The sequence below is a fragment of the Atheta coriaria genome, unplaced genomic scaffold, assembly GCF_025399875.1.
Source record: "Atheta coriaria isolate IRGN ID8LTWV9N9 unplaced genomic scaffold, Caltech_Dcor_3.1 hic_scaffold_6_pilon, whole genome shotgun sequence".
NCBI lineage: Eukaryota > Metazoa > Arthropoda > Insecta > Coleoptera > Staphylinidae > Dalotia > Dalotia coriaria.
The window spans coordinates 10127623-10145098 of record NW_027045448.1 but is presented as its reverse complement, the minus strand read 5'-3'; the positions used below and the strand labels follow the sequence as shown (position 1 = coordinate 10145098).

Genomic DNA, 17476 nt, shown 5'->3' with positions numbered 1-17476 from the left:
ATTCATTAAACAATAACACCGCTCCTTGATGCATATAAAACTAGTCATCAGCCTGAAGCAATTTGAATGTACACATAACTCATGTAATGAAATAATAATAGCTCCTGAAATGCATCGCATCGGACGCAATGAATGCGCACATAAATGAGTTTTAGTTGCGTGAATGAATAACACGAATCTGCTTAAAACGCAAAAACGTCTCGCGTTTGTTTGCTATCTGGCCGTAAAAGCACCCCGCCATTAAGCGTCGTACACATAAACGTTTATCATTGTTTATTGTTAGTTATTGTTAAATATTTAATAACTGCATTAACTCAGCTTTTATTATGACTATCTCGTAAAATATTCTTTGCTCCATTCTTCGTCCACTTTTATTTGCCGCGCCAGACGAGTTTTATACACACATAATCGTATAAATGTGATGAAATTAAATTTAAATCAAACCCTGTCCCTGAATTTCTAATGCGGTGATCATTCGGGTAATCGGGGCGGAATGGCGGTGGCAATGTTAGACGATAGTATGCTGAAAATATTAAAATCCGCAATCGGCCAGCGGCACATGCCATTACACGCGTATGAAATTGCGCAGGCCGCTTTTAATATCGCTTTCGAAACGCCGAAGGGTACAGCCTGACGATAGACGAGATTGTGTGTGCGGCTGGTGGTGGTCGCGGCTGCGGCTGTAAAAATAATATATAAAAAGCTCATAAATCTAGGCGAAACTTTTATTGAGCGAATTCGAATACATAAAACCGCACCGCCCAAAACCCTGCCGCCCTCGCAAAACCCTCGATCGCAGTAAAAACCCTTTTCGCGTTTTGTTGAATTTCACCGCGAACCATTCACCACCCCCACGTACTTGCGAAAGTGTATATATGTTTATATTTTCCACCTTGCATATAGAAACGCATGTGACATTTCGTCTGTGCGTGAAGGGCATGAAAGTCCACTGCAAAAAGAAATAAATATACGTTTCATTACCAGTCGTATACAGGCTGATTCATTTTTTTCATTTCGCGAAATAAATGCTTTGATGCATGTAGATAAAATGGTTATGCATTATTTTTTTGCTGATAATAATTCACCGGTATATTAGATTACACCCCATTCATTCCAAACGAAATAAAACACAAAAAGTCGCAAATGGCGTCTAGCAAATTAAAAAAGACATTAAATTCCCCGGCAGAAAATAATATCACAAAACGAAATTGCTCATTACATTCATTTTTATTATTAAATTATTAAGTTTGGTGTTATTGCCGTCATATCAGGATTATGTCGTTATTTTATTATGTCTTTTGGGCTTGAGATTAATTTCGGATCAGCGTTAAAATATAAAAATAAAAATAAAAATGATATAATATCAACGGTTTTCTAGAATTAAATTAATAAAAGTAAAGTTTGCGTGTGCAAACTCTAGTAAATATACTGTTGACAAATATTTCTGTTTCTTTGTAAATCTTATTAGATTCTTATTATACTCGTACGTTAGGGTCCAGCTAAGTTATAGCTTTGGTAAGGGGGAGTCGTGGCTGAGTGTGCTGAATCTTTGTCTTTCACCTGGTTGGTCACGGTTCAATACCGATCAGGTGTTACGACTTATTTCGGCTATGCATTTGATTCCCCTGAGTGATATCTAAAAAGTGTATACGAAGTTTAAAAACAACGTGGATAAATAAATTAGTATTGTGTCTTGATTGATATTGTAGAGTTTCGCAAACTAATTTAATAACAATTAACTTAATAACAACTAACTTAGCAATTTATTATAGCGCACCTTTAACAGGGTAAGTAAAATGGTAAGAACGAAAGATAGATAGATAGATTGATCTTTGCCAAAGCACTGTGGAGAAACAAAGCGATGCACACTTTTTTGAATTTGTGTAGAATTATTATAAGTCAAAATTGAGAACAGTGAAATTTTGAGTTCGATGGTTTATTAACAGTATTTTACCAACAGTATTATACTAACAGTATGTTTATGTAACAATATTGCTTTTCACCACTACACTGCTTGAATATCAAGCAGCTGAGAAATTTATAGCAAATGAAAAAAGAGGCCAAAAACGAAAAAAAAAAACCTTATACAAATTCCTATTTCTATATCCAGGCTTATAGTTTAAAATATACCGACATATGCCGAAATTGCTGTGATCTTGCTATATAAAGTGCCAAAAAAGCAAAGGCAAACGTCACTGGCAAAAAAATGTTTTGAATAACTCTATCCCCATCCGAATCATAGAATAACAGCTGCAAAAAATATCAACACTCATCATTTATGCCATTGTGCTGGAATTTTTTTCAAGGCTGCGAAAACGTGACTATCGCGCATTTAAATAAAGAAAATTGCAAACGGAGAAATATGCAAAGTTCAAAAGGAAACGCGAAATAAAGAAAACGATGATTGCGGCAAAGATAAAAATGTTCTTAGTGCATATTATTTGCTTGAATAAAATATAGCGTTTGTTGTAACATGCGAAAATCTCGAATAGGAACCAACACGATTTCTTTAAAGATTTACATCTTTAATGCAATAATAAACAATTGCGACTGTTTGTTATGAAGGCATTACTCAAACCTGAATAAAATATTACCTCAGATTCTGGAATGGGAGCAGGTTGAATGTGAACCAAAATGCACATGCATATATAGCTACGTGTATTGCAGATGAATATGTTTATGAGGGTCGTAAAATTCCCAGGGTTATTAGTAATTAAAAATTTTATGTTGCATTACTGGCATGCAAACAAAGCACGCCTTATGAAAGGGAAATTGAACTATAATTAGAATTTGTGCAATACACTATTTGTTCAAAAATTACTAATTGGATATAAAAAAACGAAAAAAAAGTTTTAAAACTGTGCGATAGATAATAATAATTTTTAACACTGATACCACAATAATGGTTTAGTTTTTTATGTAGAAATTTAGTTTTACAAATGTGTGAAAAAAATATTCCAGCGTTATTTGTTACGTAAAACCGCATGACACATTTTATTGATACTCGTAAAAACAGACCGCCCATCAGGTCATCAGGGATTATAATTTATGTCTAAAGTTGAAGTGCATGCTGAAATATGAGCAGTTTTTGTCGCACGCTTTTTACGTTGCACATATAGAAAAAGGGAAAATAATTAATGTTACGCTCGTTTGTGAAACGTCCGCTTTGAGCAAATCTTGCGCGCCTTGGGCCAAGCACGTGTACACTTTTTATTTGCTTTCGTCAATTCGGCGTCACGCATTAAATATCTCTGTCATTACGAATACAAATATCTACAACCTCAGCGTTAATAAATGGCTGCGGGAGAGTACCGAATTCGCTAAGGTGATTCGAATAAATGGCGGCTATTTATCAAGTGTCTTTCATTCGCATTTACACTTCTGGCCCATTGTGTTTGTTGTAATATTTGACACTAACGTTGATTTTTTCTGTTCCAGGTGAGTTAATCCATACAATCCAATTGCGGTTTATCTATACGTAAGCAATGGTAAATATAATTTCATTTTTTAATTAAAATATGTGCAATTTCCTTTACGTATCTATTAAAAACCAAAAGTAACGCCGAGGTGGAAGGCGGTAATTTAATTAAAACGCAAAATGGATGCTGCGCTCTGCGGAGGGTTGAATAAATAGATTACGCGTGTGTTTGTATGATTTAGTGATACCGGAAGTGATGTTACTTTAATTAAATTATGTTTCCGTTTGCCAGTTTAGAATTAAACCCTTAAAAGTTGCCTAAAATTATTGGTTTATTCTCTAAACGGTTTCGAAACTTTTTGACTTGTTAATTATTAATTTAAATATTTTACATTGGTTATATTATTTTTGTAAATAATTTGTAGTAACAAATTATCGTAAGCAATTCGTATTTCACCCGTTATCTATTTTCCACCTCCGCGTTGTTATCGGCAAATCCTAATTGGATTTATAAGCACCAAAAACGCCACAACAATTAAACCCATCCAGTTTTGTTCGGCCCTGCCCATTAGACGGCGAATAATCGAAGTAATTAATTGTGAAAAAGCTTTTTGTCTTAGTCTCGTAGGCGAAAAAAGTAAAGGGCTGCCGCGGCAGGAAGCGCACAAAAAGTGCAAAAAGTTTACAAAAGAGTACTTCACCGTTTTATACGCCGCTCTTTTGCGCCGCTCGGCGAGGCGTCGCTGCCGAAACTTTTTAACCCGCGAAACGCGTTTCAGAGTTAACGCAAAACGAACGCTTGACGCTTCGTCATTTGAACGTGCAAGGAAAATCGGGAAACGCTTCAGAGGAGCAGCAAAATGCCACCTCGCGTTTATATATATAATGAATCACTAGCCACCGCACCATCGCTGCCCCGGCAGTCTTCTTTTATTATTTTTGTTAAAAAATTTAAACGCTTTCCAATTAATCAATATCAATTTATAATGCGCGCTCGTCGGGAGAGCGTGTCAATTGAACCGTAACCGAGACACGTCGAGCGTGCTCGCGCCGAGCTGCGCTTGCACATTTAATTACTTCATCAATACGAGGAGAGTTATTCGGCGAGCGCCTTTTGTCTGAGAGGGGCGCACGGCTAGTTGAGTGCGAAACATTCGAACCTGACAAAAGTAACGCCCGAGTAGCGGCATTCGAGAAAATCGACGCGATGGAGAAACTCCAATTTCTCTTTCATCCTTTGCATTTCGCTTACTTGGTGTTCGTTTCTGCACTTGTATTTTCAGTGCCAAGAAGAGAACTGCCATCCTAAGTAAGTACGTACTCGTACTACGTACACTACGCATAATTAGTTTTGAGCACAGTTCAATTCGCATGACTTCATTTTACCTCAGAATCAAGATGCTGATTGCCATTCGAGTATATATTAGGTACATTCGAATCATTTTCTATTTCATTTCAACGACAATTCAATTCGATTGCGCTCGTAAATACTTTTTAAATAAACAGAATAAATTCGCTGAAACGTTAATAAATCATGCATAGGTGAAATGGAATTTTGTTTAATATTGAAAAATATTAATAAAAAACACTATTTTAACACAATGCAATTATTTTCCATCAGTTTTCCAACTCGTAGATACATGTGTATGTTCAATTTTAATTAAGTATCACTTGTTAGTGGAGTAGAAATAATTAAATTTGGAAAAATTGAATTTCGGGAGGAGATGAGAGTTGAAATTAAATGTATACAACGAACATAAAATAATTTTTCTTTTTCAATATATAATCTAGACTTTTATCGATATTTTGCATAGATGCGCGGGTGTGCGATTTAAATTGAAAATAGAAATTTAGTTTGCTTACGTGCCGATAAACAATTTCCAATGTTGGTTCATGCGGTCGTGCAGACGCCGAGATGTTGTTAGCGCGTCGCGTGAAATAAATTTCGGAAAGCGATATTATAAATAAGTGCAAAATTTAATTTGGACAACCGCCAATGATGCATCATTGCCAAGAGCCATCCGTTTACGTTGTCGTTTCCATCTCACTTTGGCACCAGACAGAAGCATTAAATTCGCGTATTTTTAAATTACTTCACACAATTCCACTCGGATCTACGCAAAATTTTATCAAGAAGAAAGCATAGAAACCATGTTGATTTTTAATTATTGAAAAAGCCGCTCCGGTTCTGTTCGGTTTTGTTTTTTGCGCGAAAAAATATAAATCAACCATTGTAAATCGTGCAATTTTTCGTAGAAGCAAGTTTTTAGTTTCGAATTTCAATGCGAGCGTAAAAAAAGCTCCCAAATGGGAATGGGTATTATAGGTACACGTAATGCACGCCGTGTGGAAACGTTATTCCCTCATGATCATTGCGAATAAACAACGCGTACGTGCGCGTACCCAAAAGAGACTAGACAGTTCTTGCACGTCGTCGCGCACAACGTTACCATCAACATCAACAACTATGTACAACTTGTTGTAACAACAACGAACGGCGACGCGCGTCCTCTTCGTCGCCAGCATGTAGATTTCTAGGAAGTCGCGTATGCGATCCACGTAGTCGGCATACACGTGATCTCACACCCCACAGGGAGCAATGTCTTGCTGCATCTAAAATTACAACGGATATTTACTTGCGTTTTTCCGAATTTACACAATTTTATAAATAGCTTATTTAATCAAAGCTAGTAGCGACTATTTGGCACCAGAGGGAGTTGGAGATAAGGAAAAGTAGTAATTAGGGCATCGACATTGGGTGGGTGCTTGCCTAAACGTGGAATCGCCGCGACGTGACTCACAAAACCTTAAATCCTCCCAACGCGAGGTCGACTCGTATCACGATTTTCTTGTAATCATGGTGAGATTTACGCGGTGATATATGTACGGATTAGAGGATGCAGTGACCAAATTTTCCGTCCTTCCTTCTTCGCTTCTCGAGCGCTATATTTAACATCTTATATCGACCTAAATACACAGCGATTATACGCTTGAAGCCGTGCGGATCCGGAAACTATGAAAAATGTTAAATCTATCTAGTTGCGAACACGTACGGCCTATTTTTCTCGATCTCTTGCTTCCTTTTTCGCTTTGCTTTATGTTGCCTTTTTGGCGCATCTGAGATTAACCGACGCTGCTAAGAGCGAGGTCCGAAGATCATGACAATTTTCGATAATGGTTTTTCAGCGACCGTGGACCTTAATACGATCGTAAACCCTCCGTGGGATCATGTCCGACTGAAACCAAAGCGCTGACGCTTTAAGGATCACTTTTATTTTTGCTGGCGTTCACCGCTTTAAAACCCGAACGGCAATAACGCGAAGCTCTTCAGAATACAAAACATCACAATATCCAATAAGAGGGTTATAAAATAATGTTATTCGTCTTGTTATTACCTTAAAATCAACCTGAAAAGTTTACGGAATTTTTTTGTGTGTTTGTGTGGCCAATGCAATAAAGATAACGAATTAGTTGTCGCTTAAAGCGTTGGCGAATCATTGCGTACTAAATAAAGCAAACGCCTTTTCCAGTTCACTTCCGGTCGCGGGCAGAGATTACGATCGATCTTGTTAATATTAATTAATGCGCCTAGCTTTCACACGCCGCCGATGCGATTTTCTGGTCTTAACCACTTTCCATCTCCCTTTCTCTACGTCTCTCTGCGGGTTTGTGCTGGTGCCGTGCCGAAAGGAAATTCGATTCGGAAAGTCTTTTCTTTTTGGTGCGGGCGCGTGAAGTGAAGGAGGTGCCGCGAGCGCTTAGCGTGCGGTGCGGCCGTTTGTAGCGCGAAAAACCATGGGCGGACGAAAATAGTCTATTAATCTTGTACGGCAACCCCTCCGATCCAATTATTTTTTTGTTTAAATCCACACCGGCAACTAATTTATGATGCGGCGCAAAGCGGCAAGCGGCGGGGAAAGGATGCGTCCTTTTAGTTAACTGGACGAACTCAACTAATGAATAGAAACGAAATTGGCCACAAATTTTTTCTGTAGGTCTTTGAGATGCAGAAAAAGACAATAAGTGATAAGCGTTGTATAAAAATACGGAGACTTCCAAGCATTGGTTATTTCAGCCATCGATTGCGTAATGAATTTTTAGTTTCCAGTTCATTAAGTATTGGACGAGATCCAGAAATTTGCCAATTTTATGCGCATAGGAATACACCTAAATGAACGCGCACAATCCCAAAATTACAGTCAAATATTGCTCGCAATAGCATGTATGAAATGTTGCGATTTATTTTGATTGTAATAACCTGTGCTTGCTTTGGCTGTGCTTGTGTTATTGCATATAACAGCCAAATGAATCGACAAACACTCACATTTCAATCGAAAAAGAGTCAACAAACGAGATTTGATGGTTAATAATTCAATCTAGTTCGCTTCATTTAATTAAAACATGATATTGAACATTTTATTAAAATTCTAATGAAAACCTGATTAACATGAGATTTAATTAATTATATTGAGCCGAATGACAATTTAAAACGTGTTCGAAACTCCCAAAATACTCCACCAGTCTATCAATCGTTGCATTGGCGTTGTTGTAACTTGCATTCTAGCGTAATCATGCGAACAGCACGCAAATAAGCATCAATTTTCTATCAGCTCACTCGGCGTGTCGTTCGTTGTTCCGGCGCGCCTCTAATTTCGTCCGCCGCACGAAATTAACAACGCTCGCGCGCACATCTAAATATTAGGTATTGCCCATTCGAACACAAACACTAGTCAACAAATGCAACGCTCAGAATGTGCACAAAATGTATTTACTTATAGATGTTGGCGAGCCCAGCGCTTGATTCAGCGCTCATTTCCTTTCTAAAGGTATTCACACACGCAATTTGTGTACACAGTTTAATATTGCATTATTTAAACATTTAAAGAATTTATCATCATAATACACAAAATAAACTTAACGTAGTTGTGTTATATTTTTACACTTAATTGTGATTTAAAATTGTGTGTGTAGACCTTTAGAATCCACATTCGGCCATCAACGCCGGCAGTATCGACGAAATTGAATGCTGTGTCGTGCCGATCGTTTTGCGGGCAGTTTCGACGTTGCGTGTTTACGATTGCGCCATAATTATTTCGTTATCGCGAAATCGCACCTGACTACGCGCGCAGCCCGCAAAAGGGGTGCAAGGAGCGGATGGGTGCGGATATTGCGATTGTGCAATTCAGATAGTTGCGAATGTCGTAAAGGGTGTTAGAACCAGTGTTTCGTATATCGCGGTTATTAAAAACGTATTAGAATGCCACAACCCCTCATGCGTCGTCCGTGTTGACCACACGTGGCGTTTATTAGTGTAATTTTTGTTATCATGTACATTAGATGTGTTTTTGTGTACGTTGCATGAATGTAATGCGTGTTTTATTTTGTTTTATCCATTTCCATTATTACTACCGTTATTATTAATGAACATTTATAGATGAAATGGTGTCCAATCTACAGCAATCAAAACTTGTATTATTATTCATTAATTCGCTTTTTTATTAGCAAATGTTAACCTACTCATATTATTTTATTTTTTAAATAATAAGAGGCGTCGCGCATTCAACTATTACATTTTTTTAAAGTTAAAGTACACAATTTATTTTCTCTTAACTTTATAGAACAATGTATCATCAACGTCTAATTTATTGAACATTAATCTAATAACGCATTTATTGTCGGATAATATAAGTCACATAAAAATGCATAATAAATTCATTCCGGCAAATTTGTGCCCGCTTGTGACTTGCCCCTGCGGAATTTGTTCGTGTATCTGCGAATGCTTTTATTTGTGTGTGTCTAAGAAAGGAAACGAAGACCCTGCGGACACTCGTAAGGTGTCTGTGTGCGTGTGTCTACGATTGTGTGCTCTTTCGCGTGAAATAAAACAAAAACCTTAAATCATACACAAAAAAGCGGAGGAAGAAATACGAGAGTAGGCCGCCGACGACACTGTGAAGGAAGAAGTAGAAGTGAGGTCATAACGCCTCCGGGGTCTCATAAATCTTTGCAAAATTTGGCGCCTAAAAAAAGTTGCATCCTTTATTTGAAAAGCTCAAAACTCGAAAAAGAGCCTAAAACCACTTGAAAACAAAGTTGCATTTATTATTAAATAATATTTTGTATTCTACGAACGAAGAGAGTTTTTAAGTATCTTTCATTCATCGTACATTGTGTCTATTTTAAAAATCAACGTTGTAAGTTTACAGCATTGGAAAGCTACCCTTTGCGCGCTTGAAAGCTTGAGAGCTTTCCACTCGATATCCAGACATTTTTGCAGAATACATCGCCGTCGACCCTTTCGGGGCACGCATAAAAATACATTTAACTTTATGTGACGGGATGTAAGCAAGAGGAGTATCGGTTTATTGGCGTTACGTCGAAAGGTGATCTATATGTGGGGTTCCGTGATTTGTGTACGGACGGGTGCAAGCCGCGCGCCAGCCAGGATGCCTCGGGCGGAATAAGTCTCGAGCACCAATCAAAAAATTTGGAAATTTATGGCGGAAATGTTTTGCATGTAACATTTAACTTTATGCGAAAACAGCACAAAAAATATTACCCACAAAGCGATCAAAAGAGATTTTCTTAAACTGTAACTACATTGGAAAATATTTTTTTAAAGATAACTTTAAAATCCTACAAAGTCACAACTTTGTATTGTTTATACGTTTTATTATGACAAATGCTATAAATATATATGAATATTATAGAAGCACACATGCGACTTTGATTTCTTCATTTACGTGACGACGGTTATGCGACTGTGGAAACCGACCAAAGAGGGAAGGGAGCGAAGGGAGATCTGCGACTGGACTGTTGGACGACTCAGGCACGACTGAGCATGTAACGCACTGCGCGCTGTCCTTTTATACCTGCGGTCTACCAGCAAAAAGTAGAGGGGGGAAAGTGAAAGGCGTAACATTGGTGGGGAAGATGAACATAGATGAACTCATAGCACTAGCGTTACCCCCACCACTATAAGCGGGTAGCACGCAGGTATAAAAGGACAGAGCGCAGTGCGTTTCGCGCTCAGTCGCCCAGCAGTCCAGTCGCAGTTTTCCCGATTTCTCTTTCTTCTTCATACCAATTTTTTTTAGAAACAGCCTGAAAATAATGTGCATTTGCATTCTTTTTACTCTTGTGCTTTATAAAGTTGCTTTAATTTGATTAAATTAACATTTCCGAAACTACAATTTACGAGGATTGTTGTAACAAACGACTCTAACTCCAATTGAAATGATTCACTACCCCAAGGAATGCTGTATTACCTCGTGCATGTTGAACCGGCTGCCGGCCTGGCAAACACATGTTGCTACATCCTCAATATATTCGAATCAGTAATAAATATTGCCAAAGTCCGAATGTGGAATGTGCATCTGATTTAACCTCATCCACCCACCGTCTCACCACCACCCCCGTAACACTTTGTAGCACACCAAACCTTAAACTCGCGCTGGTAGGAATTCAGGATCTCGATTCCTCCCGTTGGCAAACTTACCGGCGCTTGTTTGCGCTATAACTCAGGCCATCTGGAGTCCGCGCTCAATGGGCTATTACACGCGGCATGATAATGAACAGGCGCGCACCTTATGCAGTGCCAAAGCTTTAAGTTTGAGTTACTGCGGTCGCTTTCATACTCCGATATTGTAATATAGGGCTAGCGCGCGTGTGCATCCGATCGTGGCCGTGGCGCCGACCGCTACTCACCCTCACCTTGGATTATATTACGCTCGCGCGCACATTGTGCTGTTTACTCCAAAGCGCAATTGAAATATTTGCGGTTGAGGAGTACCAGGAGCATGCTTGCAATATTGTCTCTGTTGCCTATTAGCTATTTGGTGTATATTGCTATATATTATTAGTACACAATCTGCTTCAGTTGTATTCAAATCATAAAAAGATGATTAATAGTCTATTAAAACAAACTATTTGTTGAGGTACGCTATTTTTTAAATATATATTTACGTAAAATACGTTGTTACATTTTCATTTCATACCGTAGGTAAAGAAGTCGGTGAGCAAACCAGAGAGAAAAACAAAACTTTCATCTTCTTTCTTCTACTTTTCTCCGTTTTCCGTCCGTGTGCTGAAGAGGCGCGCATATGGACGCCACATCGGCGCACAAATAAAACTTTTAATATAACGAAATTATACTTTTTAATATAACGGCATCTTTCTGCCGCCGTGGAGACGACTGATGGCTTGCAAACGACTTCTTGTTGGTTCTTTCTGCGCCTGCTTGCGCATGTTGCAGCTTCTCTTCTCTCTGCTGCGCTTTTGAATCTATAATAGCTCTCTATTTTATTTATATTGATTTATAACTTGAAGGTAAACACAAAGGTAAAATCATTGCATTTTTTGTATTTTATATTTCTATTTAACTTTGTAAAGACAAAATCATTGTAATGTAAAATGTTGACGTGAATTTGTTACAATGAATATTTAATTTCGTCATGCGCAATTTTATTTTTAGACCATTGAATTTAACGATTTTTAAACAACAGTTTTACGCTGCCTTGCGATGCGAGTCCTTGTTATGCATACGACATACTCTCAGCATTATTAAAATTTATCGCCACGTTAGCATATTTTTGAATATTATTCTGACGTAGTTGAATGAAGCATAAGCTGGTGCATCAAATTGCATTGTACTATGCACGATAAGAATGTTGTATATGAATATGTCTGGTGTAGATCAAGCGACAGTTTTTATATGCATTTTACACCTGCCTTTATAGCGTTTGACAGGTTGTAATATGTGCCTGCCTTGGAATTGAATTGGTATTGAAGTTGTCTTGCATTTCTACTTTGTAGTGTTTGAAGAATATTGACTATTCATAAAATGTCATGATTTATTCTATCGTCTGTTAAAAACTTTTAAATTGACATTGTTACGTGGATGCGCCGGGCAAATATGCTTCTTATGCTTGAACAAAAATTTAATTAAATCGTTTTCTTGGTATATTTAATTATCTGGTAACCATGGACGGGAAAAATAGAATAAGACGAAATACGTTTTATATTTTTTACATCCAACCACTGGGGGTTGGCACGGTAGTAAACGCCGGGTTTTCATTTACGACAGTTCACCTCATTTTCTTTCGAAACTATAAATAAAACCATGAAATAAAGTAAACAGGGAGCGAAACAAAGTTAAGAGAGCTCGGCGGACGCGCGGCGCGGTCCCCAAGCTATTGCTCGACTTACTTTTCAGGGTGGTACAGTCGGGTGGTGCGTTTTTGACGAATATAAAATGAAATATTCAACGAACGATGCTTTTTTTTAAGAGCTGCCCGCGGTTAGAGAGGGAGCGAGTTTTGTATAAAAAAGGAGAATGAAATGACATGAAAATAAAGGTGATACCGAAGCGGGCTAAACGCCAAAGTGGCTGGAAACGAACGAAATTATACGACGTATGCACTGGGGAGAAGGGTGCGTTAACATCATAAACACACGGTCGAACGCCGCGACGCGATGCCAACGACGGAGCGTCGTGGATGTGAGTGTCGTTGCGATTGAATAGCATTTGAATTTTCCGAGCGAGTTTGCACAAACTACTTGTCGAGCTGATTGTTCCGCTACACAACTCGCCCGTTGTCGTACTAGTTGATGCGAGATTTTATTCCTCCTTCGTTCTTTCTTACTGTTATTGTTATTTTTTGGGGGACGATTGAATTGACCTTTGCCGTTAAGCAAATTGTTTGTAACAAAATAGTTTCTAACGATTCTTCGAATTTATTTTGAAGTTGTGCTTCAGTTTCAAATGTGTGACGTGAAATGCCAACTTTTCTATAATTGCTTACATAAGTTTGCATTCTGATTAAAAATATTTCTCACACAAAACGCATTATGTTATCGCCGGGATGAACGTATATTCAATTATAGGACGAAATACTGCATTATGTTTGTACGCGAACGAATTCTCGCAATACACTTGAATTGCCCCAGTGCAACAAACAAAACAATAGATTTGCGAATGCACTAGCAATATTCGTACATTTCGAAACAGCATACACGTATATTGAATCCGTTTATCAAGGGAACTTTTCTAGTCGCCGCTTCGCATCTTTTCCTTCTCTGCTTCGCTTTCTCGCTTGCAACGAGTTTCGTTGCTCATTGACCGAAAATGAACGGGCATCAAGAGCACGAGCCGAACAAAAAGCGCGCACCACAAAACGAAAAAAGCGAAAATCCCAACTGGACCGAAAGCGAAACACACACAAAACAGAGCAAAATGTAACTTAATAAATAACTAGAGATTGGCTTGTCCGGAACACAATACGTTGTAATAAATTTACTCAAAGTTAGTGTACACGCATCGCCGTGAATGCGCGGAATGCACTCAACATCCTGAAATCGATTTACCTTCTCTGATTTTATTTGACATCGTTTTCGTCATAACTACACAGAACGAGCAACGCACGAAAGATTGCGTTATCTATAATCGAAATTAATTTTACATTGGTGCAGTGGGTGCGTTAACAACCTGGGCGATTTTGGCACCGCGCACTCGCGTTCGCTGTCACAGTTTGTGGCAGTTGAAAATATCAAGTGTATAAACATGTCATAACAGTTAAAACAATCTAGGATGGTGATGGCGGTGATGGCGAGCCGTCCGACAAAGAGACGCGCCCGCGCGGTAGCAAATCGCCGCCCGTTGTGGCGGCGCCGACGGCGGTAACGGTGGCGGCGGTGTGCTTGATTATATTACTTGCATAGATAGCGTGCAGCATGAGTGAGCCGAGCGTGACATGTTGGAAAGCTTTTAGTTGTTCAATTTTCTCTTCGTTATGTGCGCGGCTAAACGCTGACGGCGTTGGTGGCGGCAGCGGCTGCCGGTGGATTTTGTTCAAGTTCCCAGCGATTGTACTTGCGGATATTTGTTCTCTATGAGTCGTTTGTGGAAACTGCAATCGACAGCTCGTTAGGCAGGTTTTAGTTGCAGCGAACCTTTATAATCTCTGCTTATTCGTGCGTCAATATTATGTTGATGTCAGTAACGTTTTTGCATAGTTAATTAACTATTTATAATTAAATTAATTAACTATCAGTAATAATTGCGTTATCGTCTCTATATATCAGCATATAAAAGCTGTCGATAATTCTGTTGATTGAATTATTCGCTTTTTTCGAATTAATTAACTAGATTGATCAAACTGAGGCAGGAGGTGTGGAAATTCAGTTGATTAATATCGCCATTTATGATTTAAAGTAGTTTTCAAAGAGTATTTGTTTGAGATTTTAACTGCTAAACTTTCAACAGAGATTAAAACTCATAATCTCCTTTCAGCGTCTTGTAATGCAATCACGAGATAATTTTATATCATAAAGGAATTAAAAAGAACGCAAAAATATTCAGGAAAAATTACGAACGTACTTTTATCTATTTTACTGCCCTTTGCCATACATCGTCAGCATACACGTCTGCATCTGTGTCGGGTTTACAAACTGCCACCCCATCCACACTCTACGCTGTGGTTGCAGTTTAATGATGGTTTGCGTGTGTGCCGGTGGTAGTTGCATCCCTGGCGTTTTGCGTCGGTTGATTCGTGCGCGCTCCGGAATTTGATTTCGCGCGCGCGCTCCCATGGCCGTAATCTCCATGTTAAGGGATGTTTAACTTTATTACGCCCGTCGTTAATGTTCGATCTTTATTGCGCATCTGTTTGGAAAGCATCGCCGCCCGACCGAGATGATTTTTTACTCTCTCGACTTAAGTGAAGTTTAATGCGAGACGCCGCCGCGCACAAACCGAGCAAAACGAAATCAACAACATGAGCGCACGGAATGAAAGACGATGGTGGATTTTAGAGCGTAGTAATAAATTTTATTTCGATAAATTGCGTTTTTCAACGGGGTTTCAAATTGCTTACAACAAAATTAAAGTAAACTTTATTTATGGCTCAGCAAACATTAATTAAGCTCAACATTTATGCTTACAAGATTCTTCATGTTTCTGAATGTTCCAAACATTATCAACGAAATCACACTGATTTTTGCAACTGAACAAATGTCTCATTACGTGGTCCTCCATAAATGCAAAATTAGTGCATTTTGTGCTCGCGCAGTGCGCGCACATTAATTTTTTTCCGTCACGCTGTAAATCTGCTCCGATCGACTGATGTAATTCCATATATTTATTATTATTGTCGGGCGTTAATGGCGCATTCGAAATGCATTGTGCGCAGTTCACGTGTCCATATTCGCACTGATATATCGGCGGCGTCATCGTAACATTACACTTGGGACACTTAATTCTCAATTGCGCATTCGATATCGCGGCAAATTTATGCACGTTTTTCGATATCATTATTCGATATTCTATGCCATCGTAATGCGGGAGAATGATGGCTTTGTTCAGTGGTCGGTTGGTGTATGTCACTCGATTTGAGCACTGGATATCATATATTATTTCTGGTGTCACTAATCGACTCGACAGTGGATGCACTAAAGTCATTTTTATGTGATACTTAACACAGATTATTTCTAAAATGAACACCTGGCATCCAGCGATGAAGACGTGATGGATATTTTTATTAACTCGGAAGCTCTTTGTGCGAAGATTGTTATTGTCACTGACGAGGTAATTATCTGGATGATTTTCGCGTACGTGGCAGGGTAATTTGACAATCCAATTTGTCCAGGCACAGGAATCAATCGGGCACGATGTGATCAGTTCGCTCGATGTCATGACGACTGCTATTTTAACTTCAAAAACGTTTCAACTGTTAACTATTGACAATACATAGGTACTTGTGTGCACTGATCAAATACCAAATATCAACTAATTGGTTAGAATAGAATTTGATGGAAGTTATCAACACACATTCCTTATCTTATTTGTTTAGATATTGAATCAATGTTTACCTGATTATATAACAAATTTGCCTACGCGAGACTGAAGAATATATAGAAAATTATCACCTGCGCAGTCCCTCACGTATAATTCAGATGAAAACGAAATTAAGCCTCTGTTGAACAGATGGGTTGCGCGAATCAACGCGAATGTAGTAATTCCAACGAAAGCTGTACGATTTTGATCGGTTTACAATATTCATCAAAAATAACTGAGCCGTGTGCGCTCTAACACGTCGGCGAAGCGCATTTGGGTGTTGTTTATTTGCTACTCAATTGGTTACCATTTTCCAATATTAATCCGCCAAGGACTGAATGGTGGGTCATGTACAGTTAACAATGATTACCTATTTCATGAACGATTGGCAATAACGTCCTAATTGAAAACCATCAGGATTCACAAAAATAACTTGAATATTTATATGAATTGTCATTTTTGACAATATCAACAAAAAAAAAATCCATAAATGTCGTTTAGGAAACACCTCAGCCAACGTAGGAATTTATTCCGTAATGTAATCGATCAGTATCGTATAGCATGACCAAAGCATTTAAACATAAATAAAACCCGTAATTAATTGACAACTATCTGACAAGCAGCCAATGCAGGAATTAAACGACTCTTCCCTTCTGCAATTAAATGCACATTAGGCATCCAATCAAATAACCGACCAGAACATGACTACTGAATAATGAATAATTTTAGAACTGCTCTACAATTATTATTCGACTGGACGGCGATGGTAATTAATTTCCATATTGATTTTTACCTCGTGCGTTTACTTTTTAGGTTTTGCTTTTGCGCTTCCTTGCGAACAGGGAACGGCTCATAATTACGCTGTTACACCACTTCTCGGATGTCATGTTGTTCATGTATAACACACAATGGTCGAAAGCGTTCATGTAGAGCGCGTGTAAAACAACCGCTGCAAACAAGGCGCAAGGAATTAAATTATATGTAAAAATATTATAATTTCTGCGCTTAGCGTTCCTGTCCAGGCTGCTAAAACCACGTTTTCAATGCAAAGTGAGCATAATAGTCAAGGTTTGGAATTGACGCTGGAATTTGAACCAAAATTCAAATTTAAACGTTTGAGGTCGCTGCAAACCGCGCTTAGTGCGCCCTCTATCGGCATTGACATGTCAGCTCTGCGTGCCTATTGTTTTATTCAATCGCACTGCTGCACTGCATGTCGGTTATGT

At 38.5% G+C, this 17476-nt stretch overlaps 1 protein-coding gene across 9 annotated transcripts in view; it reads left to right on the top strand.

Moving 5' to 3' along the window:
• The window catches only part of nrm (neuromusculin), a 158208-nt gene that overhangs the window by 69162 nt on the left and 71570 nt on the right, over positions 1–17476 (top strand). The gene's annotated exons all lie outside the window — the stretch shown is intronic.